The 25,892-nt window shown below is 39.5% G+C and overlaps 1 protein-coding gene across 1 annotated transcript in view; it reads left to right on the forward strand.

Annotated features, from left to right (window-relative positions):
• CACNA1D (calcium voltage-gated channel subunit alpha1 D) overlaps window positions 1-25,892 on the forward strand; it is a 5,051,180-nt gene that overhangs the window by 543,724 nt on the left and 4,481,564 nt on the right. The gene's annotated exons all lie outside the window — the stretch shown is intronic.

Genomic DNA, 25,892 nt, shown 5'->3' on the forward strand with positions numbered 1-25,892 from the left:
TTAAGCAAATTCAGGACTATATTGGTATTGTCACGTTTTGACTTTTCAAGTAATTGCTTTGCACTCTGCACTGAATGTTCAGCTAGACCATTGGATTGAGGATATTCAGGACTACTAGTGACATGTACAAAGTCCCATTCTTTTGCAAATTTCTGAAACAACTGGCTAGTGAATTGAGTACTGTTGTCAGAAAAAGTTTGGTGGACTACCATGAACTGAGAAATGACGTTTTAACTTAGTAATAGCAGTAGTTGAGGTTAAGTTTGATAGTAGATCAATCTCAAACCAATTCAAATAAGAGTCTACCAAAACTAAGTAGTGTTGATTGTTCCAGTCAAAGATATCAGTTGCTACAGTAGACCAAGGTAGTTCAAGAATTTGATTTAGCTGAAGTGGTTCTCTTTGAAAATTGCAGTCTAGTACTATTGCATACTGAACAAGAAAAAATAACTCTTTCAATGTATCTTGATAATAAAGGCCAAAATACTAATTCTCTTGCTCTTCTCTTAGTGGATGTGGATCCTGGGTGACCACAATGCAAAATCTGAATATATTCTTGCTGTAAGGAAATATGAACAACAATTTTAGGACCTTTGAAAATAATGCCATCTTCCATCAACAATTCATCTCTGTAAGGAAAATATGCTTGAACCTCAGGTGATACACTAGATTGTTTTGATGGCCATCCAGCATTAATATAATGATTGATCTTTTGTGAAATTGGGTCAGTCTGAGTGTGATCTCTTAACTCATCAAGTCTAGTGGTGGAAAAAGTATGCACTGACATCACATCAAAGTCAAAATTCTCTGCATCAAGCTGTTCTGATGTACTTCTGGACGATCTGGATAAGGTATCAGCCAGACAGAGCAATTTACCTTTAGTGTAGACCAATTTGAAGTTGTACTTTTGCAATTTGAGCATCATTCTTTGTAATCTTGCTGGAGTGGAATGCATAGGCTTCTTTAGAATAGTAACTAGAGGTTGATGATTAGTTTCAGTCTGAATAGCTCGACCATAAATATAGTCGTAAAACTTGGAACATGCAACTATAGCCAAAGGCTCTTTCTCATTTTGACCATACTGCATTTCAGTTTCGGTTAGTGTTCTAGCTGCATGGGCTACTGGTTTGTCCTCTTGAAGTATAACTGCACCTAGGCGAAATTTTGAAGCATCACAGAAAAGAATAACTGGTTTGTTCACATCATAGTATCTTAACGAAGGTGGGGTTGCAGTTTTCTGCTTAAGGTCTTCAAATGCCTTCTGATGATGTTCTAACCATGACCATGCTGTCATCTCACTGACATCTGGTATAAATTTGCGTAAATAGTTGACCATGTCTAGAAAATGCTGTAAACTTTGTACATTATCTGGCGCTGACATCCCTAGAATAGCTGCTTGCTTGGTTGGGTCAGGTCTCAAACCTGTACTTGTAAACAAATGGCCTACATATGTAACTTCTGGAAGTCTGAATTTGTACTTCAGAGGATTGAGCTTTAAGTTCACTTCACGTGCTCTGTGTAGAAATTTCTTGAGGTTTCTGTCATGCTCTGCTTCACCATTGCCTCCAACCAATAGATTGTCTACTATTATGGCACAAGGATAACCTGAAGAAAATTTGTTCCATTGCACTCCGAAAAACTTCAATTGCAGAATTTATTCCAAATGGCATCCTTAGGAATCTGTATCTGCCAAACGGAGTACCAAAGTAGTTAGAAATGAGGATTTGCAGTCAAGCAGCACTTGCCAAAATTAACTCTTTGTATCCAAAACAGAAAATACAGTGGCATTCAGTATTAGAGCTGCAACTTCTTTAAGTGTACGCATTGGATTATACAGTCTCTTTAATGCTTTGTTCAAATCTCTTGGGTCACTCCGTATTCTGATTTCATCTGAGCCTTTCTTGTGAGTGGCTACCATGGACGACATCCATTCAGTTGGTTCTGTGACTTGGCAAATCATACCTTACTGCACAATTTTATCCAGTTGAGCTTTAACTTTATCTTACATAGCTATCAGAACTCTTCTTGCTGCTCTGATGACTGGAGTGACCTCTGGGTCTAATTTCATGGAATACACAACTGGAAGTTTGCTCAATTTGTCATCAAAAACATCAACAATGGCTTTGGAGAAATTGGAACTTGGAACTGCACTCACATGATGAACTTTAGCAAAAGAAAGCAGATTCATTCTTAAACTATCTTTGAGACCCAATAAAGATTGCACTGGTCTTCAGACTATGTGGAATAACAAGTTGTAACAGTTCTCAGCCAGATAACCTGAAAGTATCACTGAACTTTCAGTTTGAATTTCTTCACCTCCATAAGCAACAAGTCTTGCACTGCTCATTACATTGAGTCTTTCGTTAGTTTTCACTCTTGCAAATGTGTCTGCTAATATAACATTACACTTTGAATCAGTGTCTGCTTTGAGCTCTGTGGATTTTCCATTAATCTGGACAGTACAAAACACTTCACTCCTTGTTAATAAGTTTACTGCATCAACTCTTTCACCAAGCACTGATATACCATCTACATAGAAAGCTGACTGCTTTGGCTCTACTTGATGAACTTGCTTTTTTGTACAACCTTTCTTTATGAGTGTTACTTGATTTACAAAAACTTTGGAAATGGTTCCATTTTTTTACACTTGTGACATTGCTGACCAAATGTTAAGTACTTCTCTCTTTTAGACTCATGATTTGCACCACAGTTTCAACAGTTAACAATAAAGCTAGGTTTGGGTTTTGCTGATTCAAGTTTGTGTTGCACTGAGCTGGCACTGGAGCCTGCACCTTTTCCAGGAATTTCTAGAAAACATTGTGGCTTCTTTGGAAATCCTGCAGCTGCCACCTGCTTAGGCCTGTTCTTGTTTGTCACGTGTTGCATACTATCTGCATTTGCTCTGGAGCCAACTGAAACCATGCTGTTGTCACTCGCAAGCATACTTGTATGTTTTTCTGTCACCTCATGGATTTGACAAATCTCTATTACATTGCTCAACGTTAAATCACTGTCAAGAAGTAAAATCTTTCTCACAGCAGCACTATTAATACCACATACAAGCCTGTCCTTTATCAGCTCATCTTTTAGATCACCAAACCGACACGTTTTAGCTCTGTTTCTCAAATCAGTTATATAAGCTGCAAATGTTTCCCCTGGTTTCTGTTCTCTTGTGTAAAACAAATGCCTCTCTGATTTAACATTCATCTGGGGGTTGCACATTTCTCTAAACCTGCACTTAAACACTCGGGGTTTTCCCTTGATTCAGCTTGTACAGCAATGTGGCGGATCGCACCTTCTCCTTCATACACTGCTGGTGCATATACAAATGAACGCTCTCTTTCTATGGCTTCAGACACTGCTAGATTTAGCAAAATGAATGCCCTGGTATGTGCATCTCTATCTGCATAAGCTGATTGTATGAACATATCTTACTCTTGTTCAAATATTCTCCACTTCTTTGCAATATTCTGATCAAACACAAGTGGTAGGGGTTTTCAAAATCTGTCTGCCATATTAACATACCAGCGAAGGGGTTTTGTGAATGAGCATGAATATGCTAGAAAACACCTCTTATCATTGTAAGAAACATGCCAAGCAAATGCACAACGTGAATAAATCAAACATCTGTTGTCTTAAACTCAATAATTTTCAAAGTAATTGTACTTTATGAATAACTGCATACAATACACGGAAATGTCCACAGAATGGCGATACCTTACTAGGGAACTTTTTACAGTACAAGAAGCACTCTGTAATAGGGGCACTTTGCGAATAGACACACCCAGCACAAGAACTTTTTCTCGAAGTAGCTGTACTTTGGATTGTATGAAATAGTTGCACTTTGCACACAATGAACTCTTTGAAATACATGCACAGCAATAAGCGCACGCTGTAAGCACTTTTACACACTCTGAGATACTTTGAATAACTTTAGTTAACGTATTTGATACAATGCGAAGTCATGGTTATGGCCAAACACAGCACTTTGCCAAAACACTTACAGTTGCCTTGCTTTATTTTTTTGCTTAATGTGCCCTTTTTTTTATATTTGTTTTGCTCGTTTAAGCCCTTTTCATGCCCAGTATACTTTTGTTGTGCTCGTTTTACTGTAAACATAGGTTCATAGGTAAGTACTAGGATATCTGCCCAAGGGCATTTATAAGCCTAGCCAGAATGTGTAGGCTTTTGCCACCCCCTTAGATTAGCTCCCTGTGCCTCTGTCCAGCAGAGCCATTAGTTCCTTGCGGCACTGTCCAGCAGAGCCACCGCAGTGATCCCCAGGGTAAATTTTCTGTTTCCCATCCACCCGTCAAGGTTTCTCTTGAAGAGTGTTAGTGAGGGGCTCTGCCTGATGTATATTGGAATCCTCTTCCAAAGCATGGGGAGTCTCTGGGACAGGAATCTATCCCTCCAGCATGTCCTGTTTATCGTTGTGGTGAGGTTTATATCTCTAGAGCGTGTGGCTCTCGGGGATTTGTTTTTTTTAGGTGGAGCATGTCCATCAATTCAGGCAGAGATCACCTCTGAGTAAGTGGTATGCAACCGAGTACAGCTGGAGTTTCTTGAGTTGGGCTACATAGGGCATCTGTTTGAGGCCAGTAATCCTCTTGGTGAGGTACTTTTGTGGTCTTTCCAGCTGTTGCAAGTGTCTTGTAAGGTACATCCCAAATGGGGCGTTGTATTCTATGATGGGTCTAATGAGTGATGAGTAGAGAGGCACAATAACCTTTTTTGTTCTAAATGCAAACCTTTTGTGATTAGGTGGGCCACATAGAAGGATTTTCTAACCGCCTTGGCAATATGACTATCAAAGGATAGATTACTATTTACTTGGGTCCCTAGATCCCTTATTACATTTTCTGTATTTAGGGGACTACCACCTATGTGGTAGTTCGCGGGTACTTTATTTTTTCCAAAGGGGACGACTATGTACTTTTTGGCATTTAGCTTGAGGCCATGATTTTGACACCAGGTATCCGTCTCAGTGAGACCCTTCTGGAGGGTGTCTGTATCAGCCGGAGAATCAATTATGGCCCCTAGTTTGCAGTCGTTTGCGAACTTGGTCAGCCATAGTCCTCCTATGCTTGCTTGTACCTCTGAGAAGTATATACCGAACAGGAGGGGTCCTAGGACTGAGCCCTGGGAAACGCCACTTATAACCGGTTTAGAGTCGGATGTAGAGCCTGCACCTCTTACCATGTGGGTTCTATCCATGAGCCAGTTGGCAACCCATCTCGTGACATAGGGGTTTATGTTCAAGCTGGTGAGCTTGTCTATAATACTAGAATGGGGAATGGTGTCAAAAGTCTTTGCGAGGTCTAGGCAGGCTGTGTGGACCTCCTTACCCTTGTCTAATGCCTTGGTAACTGTCTCAAAGAAATCCACCAGGTTTAGGAGGCATGATCTGCTCTTAACAAAGCCAAACTGGGTAGGGTCCAAGGTTTGGAGGTTCCCAGTGTCTCTGTTAATGAGTTCCATGATGATGCACTCCATAGCCTTGCAGACCAGGCTAGTCAGGCTTATAGGCGATAGTTCCCGGGGTCTGTTGTGGCTCCACCTTTGTGGAATGGGATAACTGTTGCTGTGCGCCACTCTGTGGGTACATAGCCTGTAGAGAGGCTGAGTTTGAACAGTGTGTTTAGGTGAGGGGTTAGTTAATTTTGGAGCTCTTGTAAGACACAGCCTGGGACACCGTCCGGTCCCATTGAAGCTGTGTTTTTGGCTGTGGATAGGGCTGTTTTAACCTGTGTGTTGGTGATTGATGGGGCCCTACATTCTTCTGGTATGGTTATGGGCCCTTTAGGGGATGTGATGGGGGGTAAAGTTTGCACTAAACCTGTCTGCCAGAATGTTGGCAATATCAGTCGGTTCAGTGTATTTTGTGCCATTCTGCACTAACTGAGAGCAGATCTGAGAGTTTCCACTTAGGTTCTTGACATAGCTAAAGAACGCTTTGTGGTTATCTTTGGAGTCATTGGCAATTTTTCTTTCAAAACTAGCCTTGGATGATTTAATGAGGGATCGTAGTTTCTTGCTGATACTGATCACGGATGTCTTTCCTTCTTGGGGTTTTACTCTTTTCTGTACTAGTTTCCTCCTTCTGCTGTACAGCTTGTTTATGGCAGGGGTCCACCAGACTGGTTTCCTTTTCTTGGAGGACTGAGTCTTGGTTTTACTTGGGATAGCACAATCCATGCATTCCTGCAGATGCTCCTAGAGTGCCTTTGTAAAGATTTCAGCAGCTTGGACAGCATTGTCCTTTAGCATGGGAGCTGTGAACCTTTCCACCTCGGTCTTAAGTAACGTGAAGTTTGCTTTTGAAAAGTTTTTCACAGTGGTTTCCTTGATTGGGGGTGGGGGCAGAATATGGATATCCAGAGTGATTAGTCTATGGTCTGATCTAACCAGTGAGGAGTTGACCTCCGGTGTGGAACACCGGTCGCCCATGTTGGTGATGATCAGGTCCAATCTGTTGTTCCCTCTGGTGGGGGTGTTGACCAGTTGATCCAGGGCATTCGAGTTTATAAATTCTAGGAAGTGTTGGGCAAGGGAGTTAGTACTTGAGTAGTTCTCCCAGTTTATGTTTGGGTAATTGAAATCACCCAGTATTAGGGTGTTTGGTAGGACCTTCATATTTCCCAGTGCTCCCGAAATGCAGAATGGGGGTCCTGGGTCATGGTGGGTGATCTGTAGCAAGCTACAATTTGGATTGCAGTTTTGCCCGTTGTTAGTTGCACATGGATGATCTCTGATGCATTGTGCTGCGCCACTAACCTGGAGGTGTGGGTATCCTTGATGAATATGGATACACCCCCGCCTTTTGTGTTTTGGTCCTGGTTCTGTGGCCGAAAGGTATAGTATGAGTTAGAGCCTAGTAGTGCTGGGGTGCTCTCAGGAGCCTTAAGCCAGGTTTCTGTTACTGCACAGATGTCGATGTTCTCCATACTGAGGAGTGCCTCGAGTGCATGCATTTTGAGGTTTAGACTTCTGGCATTGAGTAGCATTACCCTCAGTTTTTGCTTACTTATGCTATTTATGGTGGTGGGTTTGTCTTTTGAGCATTGCCTAAAAAAGGCTCTATGGGGGCGGCAAGAGCCTTGGCCAGTATTCGAAAGCCTAAGGGTGACAGGTGCAAGCCATCTCTTGAGAAGCAACGTGGCTTGTCAAGCATGTCATCCCAGGTGGACAGATACTGGATCCCCTTTGAATGACACCAGAAACGTAGCCAGTTGTTGAAATTGATAATTTTTTTTCTTTATACTGTGGCATCATTCTTTGTGAGGGCAGGATGCTACTCAGGGTCAGGGTCATACCGGCCTGGGCTACATGATCAGAGAGCTCTTCCATGTCTCTTTTAATGTAGTCCAGGGAGGTACATCTGAGGTCATTCACACCAACATGGACAATGACAGAGTCGTATTTGTACTTGTTCTGGAGTGACCTGAGTGCTTGTGTTATGTGGTGGATCCTGGCATCCGACAGGCAGCTAACTGTAACCTTCTCCTTGTCCAGCCTAGTTAGTGGGACATCAGTGTGCCTGACTATAGAGTCGCCTATTACTTGTGTGTTGGGTATGTTATTTTGCCTTAAGGGCTGTGATTGTGTGCACACTGATTATGTGAAGTATGTGTTTCATGGTCGGTGATGGGGTGTGGAGGTTGCCTGGATGTCTGCTTTGGTGGTCTCTGTTGCTTTTGCAGATTTTTATTTAGAGCCTCCGAGTATGTTTTCATATATTCATGTGTGTTATTTGCCGGTGTTGGTTTATTAGGTCTGTGTGAGACTTTTGGTGTGTTGCAAGTATTACCCTTCTCCTCTTGACTGTCAGTTCCAGTCTTGGGTTGACAGAGCTTTGCCTCCAGTTTGGCTGTATAATTGCATCTCTCACATATATTAGTGTTTGGTGGTAGGAGGAGAGATTTGTCTGTGTACATGAGGCAGTTGTAACATTGCCTCAAAATGCCCAGATTCACCAGTTGGACTAGAGAGCACAACGGAAATTGCCCTTTGGACGTGCCTGAATAGGTAGAGTAAGCTGTTTTTCTTATTGGCTGGTGGGGACGAATAGAGAGCCTTGTCCTTCTGGACAGTATGGGGGGGGGTCTAGTGCTATGGTTAATTAGTGCTTGCTGTGAGTTTTAAGCAAGTGCTTGACTGTGAAATTAATGGTTTGAGTGCTAAAGTTGAAGTTTTGTCTAGTTCCAAGGGAAAAATTGAAGAGTAGACTCCGTGGAGCTAAGAATAGTTTAACTCCAGCTAACCGGCACTGCCCGGTGTGCAAAACTGTGCAATTGCGGTTTTTATAGCAGGGAAGTGAAAGAGATAGGAATTAGCCCAAAATGGCCGATAAAGTACTAACTTCTGGGCTGAAACCACTCCTCCAGGGACAGATAGGCTGCTCAAAGCTCCCCTCTTTCACAGGTGAACAGAGAAACTTCCTTCTATCCAAGTAAGGTATGGGCAACACAGAAACTTGTAACACAGCCCTGGATTCAGCAATAACCTGAAAACTGGTCTTTACTAGTTCAGAAAGGCGGGAAAAAGTATATATTTTTGTTTTTTGCAGAAAATAGCAGATACAATCAAAATTATCCCAAAATGGCCAATAAACTACTAACATCTGGGCTGAAACCACTCCTCCAGGGACAGCCTGCTCAAAGCTCCCCTCTCTCACAGGTGAACAGAGAAACTTCTTTCTATCCAAGTAAGGTATGGGCAACACAGAAACTTGTAAAACACAGCCCTGGATTCAGCAATAACCTGAAAACTGGACTATGCTAGTTCAGAAAGGCGGGAAACAAGTATATTCTTTTGTTTTTTTGTTTTTTTCAGAAAATAGAGAAGATACAATCAAAACAACACTTTAAATGCACAGAAAAGGCTATCACACTTTAGTGTGTAGCCTACAACAATTAAACAGATTATTTAAACACAAAAATTACTTAATTCAAGTGCAGGCAGCAAATAAGTACAATATGTAGCAATAACAAACTTTTTAAATCACAGAAACAGTAAAAAAACTGGCGTTTTAGGCGGAATTAGTTAAGACAGCAAGGAAAGCAGAAAAATGATATTTAATCACTCCAAAGTCTCTCTTTTGTCTCTCTGCTGCTGTAGACTCTGCAGAACACCTGGAAGGCATTTGCTGAATGGAATACAAGCGCAAAAACTGTGCAAATGCGTTTTTTATAGCAGGGAAGTGAAAGAGATAGAAATTAGCCCAAAATGGCCAATAAACTACTAACTTCTGGGCTGAAACCACTCCTCCAGGGACAGATAGGCTGCTCAAAGCTCCCCTCTCTCACAGGTGAACAGAGAAACTTCCTTCTATCCAAGTAAGGTATGACCAACACAGAAACTTGTAACACAGCCCTGGATTCAGCAATAACCTGAAAATTGGATATACTAGTTTAGAAAGGCGGGAAACAAGCATATATATATATATATATATATATATATATATATATATATATATATTTTTTTTTTTTCAAAAAATAGAGCAGATACAATCAAAATTAGCCCAAAATGGTCAATAAACTACTAACTTCTGTGCTGAAACCAGTCTTCCAGGGACAGATAGGCTGCTCAAAGCTCCCCTGTCTCACAGGTGAACAGAGAAACTTCCTTCTATCCAAGTAAGGTATGGGCAACGCAGAAACTTGCAACACAGCCCTGGATTCAGCTATAACCTGAAAACTGGATATACTAGTTCAGAAAGGCGGGAAACAAGTATATATGTATATTTTTTTCAGAAAATAGAGCAGATACAATCAAAACAACACTTTAAATGCACAGAAAAGGCTATCGCACTTTAGTGTGTAGCCTACAACAATTAAACAGATTATTTAAACACAAAAATGACTTAATTCAAGTGCAGGCAGCAAATAAGTACAATATGTAGCAATAACAATTTTTTTAAATCACAGAAACACTAAAAAAACTGGCGTTTTAGGCGGAATTAGTTAAGACAGCAAGAAAAGAAGAAAAATAATAATCACTCCAAAGTCTCTCTTTTGTCTCTCTGCTGCTGTAGACTCTGCAGAACACCTGGAAGGCACTTGCTGAGCAGAATACAAGCGCAAAAACTGGGCAAATGTGGTTTTTATAGTAGGGAATTGAAAGAGAGAGAAATTAGACCAAAATGGTCAATAAACTACTAACTTCTGGGCTGAAACCACTCCTCCAAGAACAGATAGGCTGCTCAAAGCTCCCCTCTCTCACAGTTGAACAGAGAAACTTCCTTCTATCCAAGTAAGGTATGGGCAACACAGAAACTTGTAACACAGCCCTGGATTCAGCAGTGACCTGAAAACTGGACTATACTAGTTCAGAAAGGTGGGAAACAAGTATATATATATTTTTTCAGAAAATAGAGCAGATACAATCAAAACAACACTTTACCCAATTAACCAGTTAAAAAGCTCAAAACTGAGCCCTGTTCCAACAGTCTTCAATCGGACAAGTTCTAAATGCAGACTCCTGCCATTAGGGTACAGAGAAACCTTCTCCAAAAAAGACGGCCTGGATCAGTGCACGTTATACAAACAAAGCTAGATCCAGCAGGCCTGAATCTAGTCTATGCTACAGCAAACAAGGCGTACCGATTTCATAAAGAAACAGTTCAAGTAAACATGTGCAATAAGCCTTTAACCAGAAATTCCCAGCTCAGAAGAGCAGAATCTAGCCGCCCACCTTTGCCTCAAAACACACTCATTTTGCTTTAAATATACTATTTTTTTGCTTTAAACTTACTAGTTTTGCTTTACAGTTAATTGTTTCATCAAACAATTTTATCTTAAACATTTTCTTTAGTTAACAAACTTTTTCATACTTTCCGCTTGCTTGATATTGCGGTTTGTGCCATTGTAATGCCCCTTTTTTCACCTTTCGCATCAAGTAAATAATTTGTTTTATTTCTCATTACCTTTGATTCTTTCTGGTTATATTTGTGCTCTTTTCTCTTGGTTTTACCTTTGCTGTCGTCTTTTCCATCTCATGGCTCTGAATATTCTTCTCTCTTCCATCCCGGTTTTGACACCATGTCACTTTCATGTTAGGACACGAATAAATGAGTCTTTGTGGGTTCTGTTCAGATAGCTTGATTTTATACAAACACATCACTATAGAGGCTTACTGACTATAACTTAAGTAACTTATATACAAACTAACAACTGTGCTCACTCTCTGGTTGCTTCTACAAAATGGCACTAGGGATTGCAAGTCTGGAATTTATACATGCAAGTACAGCCTCGCATGCTTCTTAAAAATATACCACACACACTTTACACTAGGCACTTCCTTTCTGAGGACATGTTCAGGTTCTGAAGGAGGTGAGGAAACCCGCTACAGGAAATCATTTCTCCAAATGGAATGGATTTTCTGTTTGATGCCTCTCTCATAACCAGGATCTCTTTTCAGTGGGGATCCTGCTAGTTCTGTCCTATTTATGTGAATTGCTCCATACTGGGTTAGCATATTTTTCAGTTAAAACTCACCTCTCACCTATTTCTGTTTATCTGCCCTTGACTCCTCTTTTATCCTCTAGGTTTGAGGTCAAACAATTTCTAAATGGTGTTCTTCGTATCAAGCCTCTCAGGAAGCCTGTTCTTTGGATCTCAGTTTTGTTGTTGAAAAATTGACTGAGGCTTCTTTTGAGCCTGCAGCTTCAACTTCCTTGTAACACTGTACTTGGAAAACTATTCTACTTTTGGCCCTTACTTCAGCTGAGAGTATCTCTGCTTCAGTCTGTTATGGCTGTTCTTCCTTTTTTTAGTTTTTCACAGGGACAGTGTATCTCTTCGTACTAATCCTTCTTTTATGCCCATGGTGGTCAACGAGTTGTCTCTTAATCAGTCTGTTAATTTACCCTCCTTTTTTCCTTCTCTGCGGTTGGCTAGTGAGAAGGTTCTTCACACCTTGTATTTGCATAGGCAGCTCAGATATTTGGATAAGACTAAGGCCATTTACAAACATGAGCAACTTTTTGTTTTTTTTCATCCCATCTTTGGGTTTGGCTGTTCTAAACAAACCTTCTCTTCTTGGATTTCTAATTCCTTTCATGGTAAATGTCTTTCTACTGCTATAAAGGCTCATTTTACCAGAGCTGTTGCTTCCTCTGGTGCCTTTTTCAGAGTGGATACCATTTCCATCCTTGAGGCTGCTACTTGGACTTTAATCCATACCTTCGCTAAACATTACAAGTTGGATGTTGTTTCCAGAGCGAAAGCTGGCTTTCCAGAGCTATCCTGCATGGGTTTCTAGGGAACTCTTCAGAGCCTTTCTCCTCCCACATTTCCTCTTAGCTTTTGTACTCTCCCTCATGTCAGGAATACAGCAACAGGTGTTATGGAAGAACATAGTACAGTTGTGTAAAATCTTACCATAACAGTAGATGTCCTTCTCTTCACTGTTGCAGCATTCACTCTGTCACTCCTCCCTATTTTTGCTGTGCCGCATTTCTCTTGTCTTCCTGGCCAAGGATTCTTCTTTTTTCCTCTTTCTAGATTCACATGTTCCTCCTGGTCACTAAGGACATTCTCTTCCTCCTGGAGCTTTTCATTTCTGAGGTATATACACCTGTACATCACCTTTATGCCCTATGCCTTTTTCGAGGAGCGTACGTGTGACATATGACATCTATAAATTCTGAAGGCTTTGGTATACTGGTTGGATGTTGAACTATCCTTGGCAGGATATCCCTTATATCAGGATTACTGCAACAGTGAAGAGAAGGACATCTACCGTTATGGTAAAATTTTACACAATTGTACTTTCTCCTCTCATTGTCGCCTCATAGCAAGACATTGTCCCATTCGATTCTCAGCTAGAGCGTCTTCTGTGTTGAGGCATACATGAATGGGGCATGCCTTCGTTGAAGGTTGTGCGTCAGGGCTGGTAACCCGGTACGTAAAAATCCACTACCAATCATTAGCGGACCGGAGTTCTGCTGTGGCGATCCTTAACCGGGAAAAGCCGAAAGACACAAACAAACAAACGTTCTCCTCTCAACCAGTTCTAACTCATTGAACTAAGTAGCTGTTAATGCTGAGTTAAATTATTTTATCTGCAATGCCCTTACAGCCAGTAGTGACCAGTGCCTTTAAAGGATCCCAGTATGCTGCATGCACAGTCAGTGTGTCATTCATTGCCAGTGCTGCATATTTAGAAGATACTACCAGTTAAAGTAGTGAGGATCTTCCTTAAAGAAACTCATTGATCCAAGTCTCTTATCTAATGTCATGTGTGTCTTTCAGGGTACTACCTATGCCATAACCTTGAAAAGAATGCAAATAAAACTGATTAAGTTGTAATTATTAGGGTCTGATGTAGCATTTCACTTTAGTATAGAAGCTACAATTGATTGATCCCAGACTTACAGAACATTTCCAGTTGTGATTAATTTATTATTAAGACTGCATAGAGGTTTCAGTGTATTTCTTCTTGTATGAGGTAGGAAACTGCCAGGAATATTTTCAGGTCACATGAAACCAGTATTCTTTTTTTTATTGCTGTGGTTATCGTTTCATCTGTAATATTTGGAGCAAAATATGGGTTGCCCTTATCGGACAAGGGTGCAGTACATAAATTCTGTTCCAAATTCAAAAAAGTTGTATACTGGTTTCATGAAGGCAGTATTCTTTTTTATTGCTGTGGTTAACATTTCATCTGTAATATTTGGAAGGAAGGGCAGTTTGCCCTTAACGGACAAGGGTGCAATACTTAAATTTTATGCCAGCTTAAAAAAGTTATGCACCAGCTTCCTTAGGTATCTGCAGTTAAGTTAAAAGTACTGTCCTAAACAAAAATGCATCTTCATTGGGACCTGATAAACTATAGGCAGCCTGATGAACAGCACTAAACTGTAGCAGAAGGACCAACGTCTGCATTTATTCAACTCTTACTTAGACACTGTTTTTGTCCCCAAGGTTTGGTGCACAGCAGTAGTGATGCCACTTCTCAAGGGTGGCCCCACCATAGACAACAGGAATTACAGATGCATCAGACTGATGAGCCTCATTTGCAAGGCCATGGACTGAGCCATTACAGACCTAATAAACTGTGATATAAAAAGCCTGAACCCCAGTTGTTTTTCTTTAAGGGTAGGTCCTGTCCAGTGAATCAGATGAATTTTTTTGAAAGGGTAACAAAAGCTGTGGACAGTGGTCACTCTTGTCCGTACAGCATACCTTGACCCTGCCATTGCATTTGATACCATACCACATGTTATTGTGCTAAATGGCCTCCAAATTGATTCCTGTGTAGTTAGATGGCTAGGGACAGAACCCACACTATGAGGGTAACAGACAAGTCCTCCAAGAGCATGACAATAACCAGTGGAGTACCACAGGGATTTGTGTTAGGACCTCTGTTATTCACCATATACTTCTCTGGTCTACAAATCAAACTTGGGAAACTTTCTTTAACCAAGATTGTAGATGATTGTAAACTGGGTGTTATTCTGAAACCCTATTCTGATGTACAGATGTTGCAAAGCGAACTTGCATGTTAATAGCTGGTGCTTTGAAAATGGGCTAAAACTTAATGCTAAAATTTGAAATATTGTTGCATGTGGTAGACAAACCCTCTTCCCAGCTTATAGTATAAAAAACACTGGATGCCGAAATGAATATGTGAGAAACTTTGTAACATGGATAGATAATCCCCTCTCTTTTAATTATCATGTTGCCACAGCGGCAGTAAATCCTTTCAGTCCCAACTGATCACAAAGGGTATTCACTGTAGATCAAAAAAAGTCCTTACCTGTCCATATTCTATACTGAATACTTTGTCCTGCCTGGAATGTATCTTATTAAGTATATCAAGCAGTTTCTAGAGACCCTAGAGGTTCCTGAAAAAAAGATCATGGGCCCAAAGGACCTGAGCCATCAAGTGAGGCTGGAAGTCCTGTTCCTTTATTCATTGTCCTATAGACTCCTTTGTGTTGATCTATGCCTTGCCTTCTGGGCCATCAGGGATCTAGCAGTCCACAACCTCTTATTTCTTCACATATGAAACAGTGCAGCGAACACTACAACCAGAGAGCCAAACCTGCTTTTGCAAGTAAATCTTGGTAGAGACCAATTCGTCACACAGCCACAGCCACAACCCATTTTCTGGGACAGACTTCCAATCCAGATCTAGCATTGTGACACACTGTATTCTTTTGAGAAGGAATTAGACAGTTGGATAGGTATTTATAAATTTCCCACTGAAATGCCTGACCTATCACTCCTTTGAAAAAGGAGGTAATGTTCAAGGGTGGGTAATGGCAAGGTGTGTAGTTGACTTGTACATTCTGTATAACAAAATACTGCTACATCATTTATGAAGTCTGACACATTTGCTGTTTGTTTCCTTTAGTTTTCTAATACCATTAAAACACCTTTGTTGCTGCCCTCAGGTTTAGTTGCTAGTTTAGCTTTGTAGTCTGATGCCCCACTTCTAATGTTCCACCTTGAAAGATTCATAGGAAGACTTTGTGCAAGCATAGGCATGTGAATTCACCTGCTGATTCTATATGGCTGACTTGGATGATGATGAGGATACTGAGCCCAGTGTATCTCCTCCTGCCAACCCCAAATTTAGGGAGCTCCCAGAGATGTGTCGGAGGAGGGAGGCTTTTCTCTGACTTGGTATATTCCACATAACAGACTCTGCAGAAGCCTTTCAGGTGAACCCATCAGTCTTCATACATTGTTCTGCTTTTGGCAAATGTATTAAATGCTGCCACTAGTGCTGCCAGAGAGAAAGTAAATGGGGTAGCTTCAGTCCCTTAAAAAGCAGACTATGCTTGCACTCTGCCAGAGTGAAGTTTCTGGTTGGTCTCTTAAACCTGACACTGTAAGATCAGCAGCTGATTATAAGAAGCCTACATCTCAGAGCCCAGTGGTCTGCCCACCAGATAAGGAGTCCAAGGCAGTGGAACAACTGGAGAAGTTTAATGTATGTGTTCTCTTTGAAAGCTTCAGTTACCTGGCCTGTATGGTAGCATTTAAGCTGTACGTGTATGTTCAAATGCTACTAGTGATAGGCCAAATTATATCAGACAGGTTGCTGTCCCAGCTGGCAAATCAAGTATGGTAACTTTCATGATACAAGTTTCTTATAACTCTGCTGAAGGTTCTGCCAGGAATGTAAGCTGTAGCTTAACTTGACAAATTTGCTGAGGATCTGAAAGTGACCCTTATTACTGCCGTTTTCCATTGACCAGTGTTATCCAGGCTGGAGGTCAGATAACACACAAACAACATGGAAACAGATGGCAAGACTCTTATGGCTGCTGTAATGAAGTTGGTTTTCCTACCCTTAGTTGTATGTGAACTGGTTGAGATTTTATCTTTTCTATTCATCAGGTGCACTTCCCCATTCATCATCTCCCTGGTCTCTGCTCCTTATATGAAATCACTGCCACCATTGTTTGTTTGTATGTTGGCAGTGATTCAAGTTATTTTTGGCTTCTGATAGTTCTCTGCAGTTGTGTGACTGTGGAATTAGTGTTTAAGTAAGGGAGGTCTAGGGATGACGACTCTCGCTCCACATGCTTGTATTTGTTTTTCTTGCCTACTTGAAAATTCAGCAGGTTTGTTTCACAGAGTTATTGCTTTCGACTGGTGTTGACTTGATGAGTTGTAGTTGAACCATTGTAAATTCTTCAGCATACTTTCTCCAGCCCTTGCCAAATGTGGTTTAGACCTTGTCAACAGTCACAAAAGCAGCAATCTGTGAAGAACTAATCTGGTTAAATTTTGGAGAGGTTGTGGAGCTAGAGACAGAAATTCTCAGCAGTCATCAGGCAGCAACAGTCCACATGGTTGTCTCTCTTAAGGCAGTGTGTTGCCCTCTCCCCTTGTATTTGTCAGCTTGGAAATCTTTAACCAAGGTCAGAAGGATGAGTGAAGTTATATTTGAGAGTTTCAAGGTTTCTTTCTCTTTGAACTCAGTTTCTCGGTCCCTCCCCAGTCAGATATTCCTTCAGAAGAAAGTGGTAAAAATAGTGTTCTTAAACCTCTTAACTAAAGAGCCATTCAAGACAGGGCCCAGATTTTACTCCAGGTTATTTTTAACACCAGAAAAGACAAAGGACTTTGGGTCAGTTTTGGATCTAAGAGGCTTGAATGCATTTGTCCCCAGAGAAACCTCCCATATGGATTTGACAGAATCAATTGTACTTCTTGTCAATATGTAATGCTGAGTTTTCAGTATATTAATGGACAGAAATTTAATGTATTATCAAAGTTTTGTTGTACTACTGAATGTATTGTATATGCATTGAAGTGCCCGTGCAGTAAGTTTTATACAGGGGAAAGCAAAAGGGCTTTCAAACTTCGCTTACAAGAACATGCAAGAGATATAAAAAATTGTAAATATGAAAGCCCGGTTGCACAAGAGTTTTTAAAATATCATAAAGGGAACCCAGAGGGTTTACAGGGCACTATTTTAGAACAAATAGATAAAAGTAATTGTTATGATGTTAAAAGCAAGCTTCTATAGAAGGAAGCTCTGCTTATTTTGAAAATGGGACTTTAAATCTTGATGGTATGAATGTTTCTTGTAATTGGAAAGTTTTAATTTAATTGTTTAATTATGTAATTTTTTTACTTGATTGATTTATTAAGTTGTATATAAGGTGTGATTTATCAAGGGTTCTATATTCCGTTGAAGGCAGTACATGCCGAGACGCTAGAACGTATTAAATTTGTTTTTTTATCCTGGACTGGATTGTTGTATTTGTTTTATATTCTCGTAGTTCGTGTTGTATTGTTTGTTTGTATGTTATCAGTGATTCAAATTATTTTTGGCTTCTGATAGTTCTCTGCAGTTGTGCGACTGTGGAATTAGTGTTTAAGTAAGGGAGGTCTAGGGATGAAGACTCTCTCTCCACATACTTGTATTTGTTTTTCTTGTCTACTTGAAAATTCAACAGGTTTGTTTCACAGAGTTATTGCTTTAAACTGGTGTTGACTTGATGAGTTGTAGTTGAACCATTGTAAATTCTTCAGCATACTTTCTCCAGCCCTTGCCAAATGTGGTTTAGACCTTGTCAACAGTCACAAAAGCAGCAATCTGTGAAGAACTAATCTGGTTAAATTTTGGAGAGGTTGTGGAGCTAGAGACAGAAATTCTTAGCAGTCATCAGGCAGCAACAGTCCACATGGTTGTCTCTCTTAAGGCAGTGTGTTGCCCCATCCCCTTGTATTTGTCAGCTTGGAAATCTGTAACCAAGGTCAGAAGGATGAGTGAAGTTATATTTGAGAGTTTCAAGGTTTCTTTCTCTTTGAACTCAGTTTCTCGGTCCCTCCCCAGTCAAATATTCCATCAGAAGAAAGTGGTAAAAATAGTGTTCTTAAACTTCTTAACTAAAGAGCCATTCAAGACAGGGCCCAGATTTTACTCCGGGTTATTTTTAACACCAGAAAAGACAAAGGACTTTGGGTCAGTTTTGGATCTAAGAGGCATTTGACAGAGTCAATCCTTTTTATCTGTCAGAATAAGGCTAAATATGCTTTTGGGAGCCAAAATGTTCATACATCTAAATGACTGGTCCATAGCTGCCCTCCTGTACTACACCTGATGATATTGAGAAAGTCTGATAAACCTCTTTATTCTCTGGACATAACACTGAATCTGTCCAGGTCCCAATGGCAACCTGCTCAGCTACTACATCTCTGGTTGCAGCAGATTTTCAGCTGTAGGTTGTTAGACAAGAGTGTTCACAAATTTGAATGAGCCCCCCCCCTCCCCCCCATAGTACAAATACTTTCAGTGAGGGAGTGGGAATTGCATTGCATTTATCTAGGTACACCCACAATGTGCACAAATGCTCATGTTTATAAGCTGCAGTATAGACACAACATTATGTGTAACAATACTTCCCATGGATAGAATATAGCCTTTTCATGTCAAGACTTTCATCTCTCCTTATTTCTTCGACAACTACAGCATACTTCTCAAGGTATTGGGTCACATGGCATTGGCTGTGACCAGAGTTCCTCATGAAAATATAGTATAGGGCTGTTCAGTGGATTTTTGGGTTTAGAGGTCTCAGAATGTTGCCCTTTGGTGTATCTGATCTGTATTTTTCAGGTCTGAAAGCATCATTTGTGTTTATATTATTTTAGTTGTGGTTTCTGAGATAGAGTAATGATCATGTTTGACCAATTGCAGACTCAGCCCCAGGTTGCAGTCAAACTAGTAGCAGCAAAATAAAAGTTAATTACTATGTATAACGTAAAACCAATACATAAAAGCAGTGCACATGCAGCAACGATAATTAATGTGTACATATAAGAAGTAACTACAGCTATTTGCAAAGAAGTCAGAACAGCAGTATTCAGTGAGTAAATATTATGGCATAGGTATACCTAGATTTAGATTTAGAATTGATGTTTAGTTAATGATACCATTTATGGTGTCACAGGTGATGTAATTGTGGTCCCCCAAAATGAGTGGACATTGATTAGACAAGTGCGATGGGAAAATATTACAAGAAGAGGCAATATGTTGACAGTGAGAAAACTAGGTTGTGAAGAATATTATGAGATTCAATAGTAAAGCATACTTTTGCAGTAGAAGTGTTTTGTTGGTAAAGAATGGAAAAAAAAGAATACAGCAGATGGGGAGAAGTGAGCAGAAAATTACAAAGCAGGGAAATTTTGTGTACAGCCAGCAAATGTCTGTATGGGATACATTTTAATTGTGCACATGTAGAGAGTTAGGTGATGTGGTATGTATGGGTTGATGGATACTAACAATTTCTATCTCACCAGTGCTTTCCAACAGTCTCTTTCTTGGTGATCCTCATTATGGAGGTGTTTGCTGAAATATGGGGTATTTTATGGCTGGACAGTTCTGAATGTCCTCATAATTGCCTCTCCACTTAAGTACACTGGAGTTTAGAAAAGGGCTTTTGATCCTCCAAGCCTTCCCGTTGGAATTTGCATTATGCATGTGGACATTTAGGTCATTGTATAGCACATCAGCAAACAAGGAGGAATTCAGTCCTGTCCTGTTTGCTGGGAACTTATGAGACTGTGGGAATGGCTGGTGTCCAACAATGTCCTTGTTATTCATATCTCTTGGAGGCTCAGTTCTTTGGTTCCTCTTTTTCACTCTTCTCCCTTGTCTGCATTATTTTTCTATTAAAGTACATATCTTCCTTTCATCAAGACAAAGATTTTAACTCATTAGCTTAAGTGAAAGTATGGAGGACCTTTCTTAGATATATTTTTTGTTGATATTAAGACCTTTACTGTGAGATCCAGTTTCTTCGTGGGACTTGTACTTTTTCTGAAAATTTTGGCTCAGGTTTCTGAAAATGTATGGCTAGGCTCCACTTAAACTTGCAAGTGCAGCAGAATTAAAGATGTCCTTCATTAGATCACTTTTGGCAGGATTCCATCACTATTTTGCTATCTTGCCAAATAATCTGGACATCAGGGCAGGGTTCAAAAGCAAAAACCTTCCATAGAACCATATTTCCAATGTAAGACCTAAGCTCATGGGAGTAGAGGTACATAATCACACGTATGAGCATTAGATCTTCAGTCTCGCTGCCAGTCTAAATGCAGGTCTTGCACCCATCGGTCTGTTTCACTCATGGTGGCTGGTATCATCCATGACTTCATTTACACACGTATGTGCCCATTGGAGAGCCTTCCTTGTTTTCTTTATAATTTGTTGTTTTAGTTTGTTAGGTGTCAGCTAAGAGGGGGGGAAGTGCAATTGTGGTAGGCAGATTCCTTATAAGGATTTCCACTCCCAGTGTATTCTTTTTTGTATTGGAGCTAAACACAGCTGTTAAGAATTGATAGGTTTGTCAGTGATTTGTGCCAAAAACCCTACTATGCATCTTTCCTCTCGTAATACCTATTTAGAGACTCAGCACTTGAAGCGCCTCACCTAGTCTGAAATGACGGAAGCCTCTATGTCCAGTGTCCTGAAATTCAAATGGCCTAGGCCTTAGCCATTGTCTGCCCAGTCAGACCCGGATGTACCTCTTGAGGCTTCACAAGAGCCTGCAGTACATTTGATCATTTCCCAGGCTCCTGCAACTGTGACCATGCCAGAGGCCGGTGTGGTGTCTGACTCTCACAATTCTGGCTGACTGACTAAACTTGTAAGGTTGTGAAGGGGGAACCAAAGCTTTTAATTTTAGAAGGACCAGAAGGAATCCTTCACATCCTGCTTTGGGAAGTGTTGTTTTGGTCTTTGATGAAGTGTACCAAGACTTGGATCTGCAGTGTCTTATTAAAGTGGACATCACTCCTAAGAAAAGGAAGAAGATGAAATAGAAGACCAAAAATATATCTCCTTCCCAGATGTCCCAGGAAGAAGAATGGATGGAATTTTCTAAAGGCCTATTTAAGGCCATTTTGGCTCTCAAACAACCTTTTTTTCTGCCCTCTGCACCTTCTTCTTCTATCCCTCAGAAGAGAGAACAGGAGTCCTCCTCTGAAGATGTGACACATTCTGATTCAGATGAACATTCCCTGTCTTGCTTATCTCATATTCACTCCCCAGGGCAAATGGCTTCTGATTACGAGGATGCCTTATCCCCTGACTCAGCATTTGAAATCTCCTTTGAAGAAACCTTTACAAAAATGATGTAGCATTTTTAGTGGGAATCCAGATAAGTGTTTGATGTACAGAAGAGATATTACAATTTACTGGAGGTTGGTACCCCTGCGTCTTCACCAGTTCCCAAAATTTTGGATGCTTTTCTGGATGCATTTGCATCTACTTCTACTGACTCTCATCCTCCAACCCCTAAGAGACCTGATATGTTCTATAAAATCAAAATAATTCACCAGCAGTACTTATGGACACACCGTTTATTCACCAAGTTTACCACTTTCATCAATAAAGTTGACTTCATCAGAACAATTAACACAGGCAGTCATGAACATTTAAATACAACACAAAGTAATGCAATAGGCTAAAATCTAACCAATCAATTTCAAAACTATGGAATAGATTAATAAATAGATTTTTAAAAAATATATATTTTTAGATTAGTATTAAATTGCAATGAAATGTACTCTTACCTAAAATTGATGTTAGTTAAAACTTCATATTCTTAAAAAAATGTATGATTATAGAAAGTTTTTTTAAAAAATTACAAAATTTGTTATACAACCTTAGACATTCCAATGAAAGTGAAATAAACAAGGTATCTAAGTGAAAATCTAATAAAGAAAGGCTGTTGTAAATGAATTAATCTATACTCTCTCGGCACTTTCTTTTAAAGCAGGAACAATGGATATAAAATCATTCAAACCTGGGCATAGGTTAGCTGCCAAACGTAGTTGCCACATAAGCTCTTTCTTATTGAGAAAATTCTTCCAATCCCCACCTCTAGGGTTGATCTCTATATGGTCAAGAATACCAAATTTAAAACCAGAAAAATCAGGACATGTTTTACTATGTCTATATAGTACATTGGTTTCTTTTGCTTTATTAATATCATAAATGTGTTTATAAATCTTGGACTTTAAAGCCCTCTCAGTCTTTCCCACATAGAACCCAGTACAGGTGTTATACTTTGCCAAGTAGACTGTCTTACTAGTACGACAGTTTCCCTTTTTAAAAAACACTGTATCCTTATTCCTGTTATCTAAAGTTAAACTGCTAACCTGCATAATAAACTTACATTGTGAACAGCACCCACAGGACTTAATAAATTCATGTAAATTGTGAAGTCTAATACCGGAACTACCCTCTAAGGTCAACTTCAAGTTACGACCCACCTTGGTGCAAAACAATGGTTTTCCCCCCACAACTCGTAAAATATCCTGATCATCCCGAAAAATATTCTAATTTTTACAAAGAATGCTTCTAATATCATTATAAAAAGGGCTGTATTGTATAACACAGGCTTGAAGAAAGTTATTGACTGTACAATCCCCTTTTCCTATGGATTTGGGTGGGGTTTCAACCAAACCCCTACCCAATAATGGTTGATATTTAGAGTCCCACTCCTTCAAAACTTCTTGGAGTATAATTTCCACCATTTCCAAAGGATATCCCCTTTCTAAAAACATGTTGGTTAGATTTTTAAACTTCTCAATGACATCTTCAAAATGTGAAGTCATCCGGGAAATTCTAATAGCCTGTCCTTTAACAATACTGTTTTTCTGAAAAAGGGGGTGATGGCTATTGAAATGAAGATAAGAATTGCAAAAGGTTAGCTTTCGATACACCCTAGACCTAAAACCATCAGAATCTTTAATAATAGTGGTGTCTAAATAATGCATTTCTTTATCATGAACTTCATAGATAAATTTAAGATAATTAGTGGTACTACTGAGATATTCAATAAATCCAGGAATGGTATCCCTATTTCCCTTCCATAAAATAAAAATGTTGTCCAGGTACCTACTATATAGTAAAACATCAGAATAAAATCTACTAGGAAATGCATACTGCTGTTCCCATCCCACTAGCACAATAGTTGCGTAAATGGGGACGCATACTGCCCCCATTGCAACCCCTTGAATTTGTTGGTAGTATTGTCCTTCGAAAAAAACATAATTGTTGTCTAATATTATACCCATAATTTCACAAACAAGATGCACATTTCCCGGGGATAATTTGGAATATAAAAACAACATTTCTTCAAAATAGCCAAAACCCTCATTCCTGGGAATACAGGAAAATAAATCCTACACATCAGTAGTAAAAAAACTAACATTCGGGCCCCAAAGGTCCGGCTTAATTTTCCCCAAAAATTCCCAAGAATCTTTCTTCATTTCAATAGCCATCACCCCCTTTTTCAGAAAAAAAGTATTGTTAAAGGACAGGCTATTAGAATTTCCCGGATGACTTCACATTTTGAAGATGTCATTGAGGAGTTTAAAAATCTAACCAACATGTTTTTACAAATGGGATATCCATTGGAAATGGTGGAAATTATACTCCAAGAAGTTTTGAAGGAGTGGGGCTCTAAATATCAACCATTATTGGGTAGGGATTCAGTTGAAACCCCACCCAAATCCATAGGAAAAGGGGATTATACAGTCAATAACTTTCTTCAAGTCTGTGTTATACAATACAGCCATTTTTATAATGATATTAGAAGCATTCTTTGTAAAAATTGGAATATTTTTCGGGGTGATCGGAATATTTTACGAGTTGTGGGGGAAAGACCATTGTTTTGCACCAAGGTGGGTCGTAACTTGAAGTTGACCTTAGAGGGTAGTTCCGGTATTAGACTTCACAATTTACATGAATTTATTAAGTCCTGTGGGTGCTGTTCACAATGTAAGTTTATTATGCAGGTTAGCAGTTTAACTTTAGATAACAGGAATAAGGATACAGTGTTTTTTTAAAAAGGGAAACTGTCTTACTAGTAAGATAGTCTACTTGGCAAAGTGTAACACCTGCACTGGGTTCTATGTGGGAAAGACTGAGAGGGCTTTAAAGTCCAGGATTTATGAACACATTTATGATATTAATAAAGCAAAAGAAACCAATGTACTATATAGACATAGTAAAACATGTCCTGATTTTTCTGGTTTTAAATTTGGTATTCTTGACCATGTAGAGATCAACCCTAGAGGTGGGGATTGGAAGAATTTTCTCAATAAGAAAGAGCTTATGTGGCAACTATGTTTGGCAGCTAACCTATGCTCAGGTTTGAATGATTTTATATCCATTGTTCCTGCTTTAAAAGAAAGGGCCAAGAGAGTATAGATTAATTCATTTACAACAGCCTTTCTTTATTAGATTTTTCACTTAGATACCTTGTTTATTTATTTTTCATTGGAATGTCTAAGGTTGTATAACAAATTTTGTAATTTAAAAAAAATTTTTTATAATCATACATTTTTTAAATATGAAGTTTAACTAATATCATTTTTAGGTAAGAGTATATTTCATTGCAATTTAATACCAATCTAAAAATATATTTTTTTAAATCTATTAATTTATTAATCTATTCCGTAGTTTTGAAATTGATTGGTTAGATTTTAGCCTATTGCATTACTTTGTGTTGTATTTAAATGTTCATGACTGCCTGTGTTAATTGTTCTGATGAAGTCAACTTTATTGATGAAAGCACTAAACTTGGTGAATAAACTGTGTGTCCATAAGTCCTGCTGGTGAATTATTTTGGATTTAGTGGGGTTTTTTTCACCAGTTTTGCCGTGATTGTTTGGTTTTTATGTTCTATAAAATGCCTGAAGACCTATTTTTTTATATAAAAATCATTTGGCAGACCCATTTTCCTTTTTGTTTTCCAAAGATGAGCCTTCCAATCTTTTACCTGTTGCTAATGCCCTACCTTAAGAAAGAGATAGTAGGGTCATTGACAGATACAGAAAGAAGGTTTACATCTCTGCCACTCTGGCCTTCAGAGCTTTGAATTACCTAACAAAAATTACTACGTATCTGTTGACCTTTCTGAGTGATTTGAACAAAATCCTGTCTAACCCTGAAATGTCTGAAACAAAACAGTAGGCTACTTCCATGGTGGGTCAAGCTACCCAGGTGGCAAGACATACTATATGTGTAGTTATGGAAAAGTGGAAGCTTCATCCAGAGAAGCTGCTATTGGGTCTGCTGTCAGAAGATTTGCATTGCTTCATTCTTGGTCCCTTCCTGAATATATTAATACTTTTGGATTCTCCTCTTAAGGCATCTGTTGTTTGGTCCCGAGGCTGCAAACTTGTTTAAACACTAGCAAGAACAAGGAAAATAATGCATGATTTCAAGCAAATCATCCTTACCTCTGTTCTCTGGCATCACAGGAACTACCCGGCTACGCTCACTTCCTTTTCTCACATGGATCCTAGGTCTGCACAGAAGGGCAGAAGAATGCCAAGAAAGAGATTTGAGGATAAACCTGCTAGAGACTCTGATTCTGGGAAACCTCTTTTCCAGACAAATCAGCA

The sequence above is a fragment of the Protopterus annectens genome, chromosome 7.part0, assembly GCF_019279795.1.
Source record: "Protopterus annectens isolate FY-2018-M chromosome 7.part0, PAN1.0, whole genome shotgun sequence".
In the NCBI taxonomy this organism is placed as follows: Eukaryota; Metazoa; Chordata; order Ceratodontiformes; family Protopteridae; genus Protopterus; species Protopterus annectens.